Source organism: Penaeus vannamei, chromosome 26, assembly GCF_042767895.1.
Source record: "Penaeus vannamei isolate JL-2024 chromosome 26, ASM4276789v1, whole genome shotgun sequence".
Lineage (NCBI taxonomy): Eukaryota > Metazoa > Arthropoda > Malacostraca > Decapoda > Penaeidae > Penaeus > Penaeus vannamei.
Window position 1 is genome coordinate 8,819,766 of NC_091574.1, and position 5,000 is coordinate 8,824,765.

General features: G+C 35.0%; 1 protein-coding gene across 2 annotated transcripts in view; it reads left to right on the forward strand.

The window, feature by feature from the left end:
- Positions 1-5,000, forward strand: part of LOC113811742 (trypsin eta) — a 25,940-nt gene that overhangs the window by 13,392 nt on the left and 7,548 nt on the right. The gene's annotated exons all lie outside the window — the stretch shown is intronic.

Genomic DNA, 5,000 nt, shown 5'->3' on the forward strand with positions numbered 1-5,000 from the left:
TCCGCCGTGAGAAACAGGTTCCTTGGAGCGCCACGGGCGGAGAGGGCGCGAGGCGCACGCGCTCGGGCCGGGGGGAAGGGGTGGGGGGTGGGAAGATGGCTGGGAGGGGGGTTAGGGAAGTGGGAAGGAAAGACAGAAGGAGGAACCAGGAGGAGGTAGGAGGAGGGGGGAGGTGGGAGGGGAATGCGAGGGAGGAAAGAGGGCGGGGAGTGGGGGTGACGCGGAGGGTGCGGGAGGAGGCAAGAAGAAATGAGGCTGAAAGGTGTTGGGCGAGGGAAGAGGGGAGAGAATGAGGGTAATGAGGGCGAGGAAGGAGGACGGGAGGTGTCGAAAGCAAAGGGAAACGAGGAAGTGTGTTGACAGTGGTGCTGATTGCTTTTTGTACTTTGATATTATGATTATTACATCTCTCTTGGGCCTCGCTTTCTATCCCACCCTGATTGCACGAAGGTGTCATTCACCCGCAACATCAATTATCATTAGAGGGAACTTAGCATTCGGTCGCGGGGCTGATATTGCCCTAATCTGCCGCAGGACTTCCAATGACTTAATGACGCAGCATTTTCTCCAGGAAAAGTAATTTCACACAAGTAACGACGTCTTTTTAAAAGCTAAGGGTCGGAGTAATGAAACGGAAGTCGTCAAACTTTCACCCATAAAGATGAGGGTGTTTTTGCCGAAGTGCCTTTCCTTCGTGTACTGCGGGGCGTGGTACCTCTTCTCTCTCTCTCCCCCTCTCTCTGTCTTTCTCTCTCCTTCTCTGTCCTCTCTCTCTCTCTCTCTCTCTCTCTCTCTCTCTCTCTCTCTCTCTCTCCCCCTCTCTCTGTCTTTCTCTCTCCTTCTCTGTCCTCTCTCTCTCTCTCTTTCTTTTTTTTCTCTCTTTCTATCTCCCCCCTCTCTTCTTCTTCTTTTATATTTCTTTTTCTTTGTTATTCTTTCCTCTTTACCTCCCTTTTCCTTGACACACACATGTTTCTGGATCTCCGTCATCATTGTAATATTGTCTTCAGTCACTTTTTTCTCCCAGTCCCTATCACTAACTTCTTCTCCCCCCTCCTTCTCTTCCTACTTTCTTCCCTCAATCCCACACATCATCCAATTTCCTCCTCATCCTCCTTCCCTCCCTCTCCCTATCCTTCCCCAACCTCTATCCCACTCCTCATTCCTCACGTTCTCCCTCTTTCCTTCTCTCCACGTCACATTCACTCCCTCTCTCCATCCATCCTTCCCTCCTTACTCAGTCCCACACTTTATACCTCTCCCTCTCCTTCCCTCCCTCACTGTAATCCCCTCTCTCTCCCTCGCCCTATTTCTCCCTCCTCCTTCACTCCACGCTGCAACACCCTCCCCCTCTCCCTCTTCCCTCCCCGCTTCACCCCACACTACAAGCCCCTTCCTCTCCCTCCCTCCTCCATCCCCCACTGCATCCCCCTTCCCCTCCCTCTCCCTCTTCCCTCCCTCCTCCATCCCCGTGCTGTGACTCAACAGATCCCGACGTCGCTTTAGATGGACAGAATCAGGTCCTATGACATCCTTCGGCTTTCTCCGACGCCTCTGCAATTTCCTTCCTTCGGTTGCTCTCTCCGCCAAGGAATGCGTCACTCACTCGCCTCCTACGTCAAGCGTGAATATCGGAATATATATGAAGAAGGAGGAGGAGAAGAGGAGGAAGAGGAGAAAGAGGATGAGGAGAGGAGAGGAGAGGAGAAGAGAGGAGAAGATGAGGAGGGGAGGACGAGGAGAGGATGAGAGGATGAGGATGAGAGGATGAGGATGAGAGGATGAGGATGAGAGGATGAGGATGAGAGGATGAGGACGAGGATGAGGATGAGGATGAGAAAGAGAAAGAGAAAGAGAAAGAGAAAGAGAAAGAGAAAGAGAGAGAGAGAGAGAGAGAGAGAGAGAGAGAGAGAGATAGATAGATAGATAGATAGATAGATAGAGAGAGAGAGAGAGAGAGAGAGAGAGAGAGAGAGAGAGAGAGAGAGAGAGAGAGAGGTTAAGTACATACATTTTCATCATTCTCATATTGTTTCTTGTGATCATTAATTTGATATTATCATGACTGTTGGTGCTGTTATTTTTGCTACTTGCATTATTAGTAGTAAGATTATGATTTTCTTTATGATAATGACGATGATAATATTTCGGTTGTTTATCCCTCTGATCAGGATCTCTTGACGAGTTCGAAACGTCACGAATATATTTAATTTCTTATCATCATGATGGTTATCGTGATCATTCGCCTATCTATTATAATTGATGATATTTTATCATTGCTGTTATTATTACAATGATAATAATAATAACAATAATAATGATAATAATTATAATGATGATGATGAAAATGATAATAATAATGATAATGATAATAATGATCTATTATTATTGTTATCCTTTGTATCATTGTTGTTGTTGATGTTAATGTTTTTGTTATCATTGTTATCATCATCATCATAATAATTATTATCATTGTTGTTGTTATTATCAATATTATTATTATTGTCATTATCATTATAATCAAAATTATGATAATGATAATTACTATTGTTTATTGTTACTATCATTTCTATTCATATTCTTATTATTAGCATAATGATAAACATAAAGATAATAATACTGATAAAAATGGTAATCATAAAAAGGATGATAATGAAAATAATGATGATAATAATAATGATAATAACAATAATGATAGTGATAATAACAATGATTATTATGGTATTAATCATAATAATAATGATAATTATAATAAAAAATAATCATAGCAATAATAAAAGTAATGCTAATGACTGGAATAATTATTCTTGTTATTAATATCATCATTACCATTCTTCTTATTGTCATCATAATAATTTTCATTAATATAATTATCATTGATATCATAGTCACTATCGTTATAGTTATTGTTACTACTATTAGCATTATCATTATTTTTATCATTACTATTATTATAAGAATAATGATTATAATTATCATTGCTGTTATCATTATCATCATTATTATCATTATCATCATGATTACTATTATTATCATTAGTATTATTATTGCTACCATTATCAATGTAATTGTTGTTAATATTATTATAATTATCATTATTGTTACTATAATTGTCATAATTATTGTAATTGTTATTATTATTATTATTATCATTATTATTATTATTATTTTTATTATTATTATTATTATTATTATTATTATTATTATTATTATTATGATTATGATTATGATTATGTTATTGGTATCATTATCACTGCATTTATTTATTTTTATCATTATTGCTATTATCATGATAATGATAATAATAATAATAGTGATGATAATAATAATGATAATGATAATAATAATAATGATAATAATAATAATAATAATAATAATAATAATAATGATAATAATAATAATAATAACAATGTTAATAATAATAATAATAATAATTGATAATAATAATAATAATAATAATAATAATAATAGTAATTTTAATAATAATAATAATGATAATAAAAATAATAGTAATAATAATAATGATAATTATTATTATTATTATCATTATCATCATCATCATCAAAATGATCATGATAACAATTATTATTGTTATTATCATTATTTTCATTCTTACAAATATGATGATAATAATAATGCTAAACATTATTATCATTATCTTTCTATTATCATTGTTACCATTATGATTATTATCACCACTGCTATAACTATTATTATTACTACTATCATTGTTATTACAAATATGATAAGAATGATAATGATAATAACAATCATGACTGTTATCATTATTATTATTATTATTATTATCATCATCATCATCATTATTAACAATACCGTGATTACTATCAATGATGTTGTTAATGTTGTTATTGGTTTTATTTTTGTTATTATTTTTATTATTACTGTCATGCTAGTAGTTGTTGTGAGTATTACTGTTATTATTATCATCATGATTATCATTAGTATCCTAATTGTTTTTATCATTATTATCATTGTTATTGCTATTATTATCATTATTATCATTGTTATTGCTATTATTATCATTATTATCATTACCGTTATTATTGTTGTTATTATTGTTACTATTCATATTATTATTGTTATTAGTATCACATTATGATTGTTGTTGTTGTTCATCATTAATATCATCATTATCGTAGCTATATTTATTTCTAATATTATCATCATGATTATTACCAATATCAGTATTATCATTGTTGCTGATAACATCATTACCACTATTATCACTAAAAGTATGATCCATCGTTTCTACCAGTGTTGCTGTCCATTCTCTTTTTCTTTTTAATTATCGCTATCATTATCAATTAGTTCTGAGGATTTCAAAAGGGACATGGTTCATGCCACTGAAACTTATACTGTTAATCATTAGCGAAAAAAGAATGGTGAGATAATGGCGATGAAGGTGCGTTGTAGGTTATCGAAATTCTACGACTAATTCTGCGATGAAGAGAAATGATAAGATTTTGATGATTATCATTTTTGTTAACATTATTATTGGTGATAACCAAGTCAGCTGAATTCGTAATGTGATTGCAACTGCTCGTCACTAGACTAAGATTTGTACAGGCATACACGTCATTACATCGCTCGTAAGAAGAGCTGTAAATTAACCGAATACCAACAAAGTTTTGCAAAAGCTTGTGATATTGTTTTTTTTTTTCGTGTGTAGAGACAAATCTCAGTAGAAGTTAATGACTTTAGAAAAAATGTGACGGCTAAATATTGTTAAAAATGTAACCAGTGATGATGAGAGATGAGAGAAACAGCTGTCAGGAGCAGACGCATGGCTCTTGGACAGCACCTTTCTATGCCGGCTCAGCATTTTGCCCACGCGTATTGCCTTCCCGTCCCACTCGGCGACAGCACCGAATCAGCAGTGTTTACTTTCCATCAGCGGAAGGCCAAGGACACTTATGAAGAGCTGGTTCCTGAAGCTTATCCTGAGGGGTGACTGATTCGCTGGTGCCACTGCCCAAGAA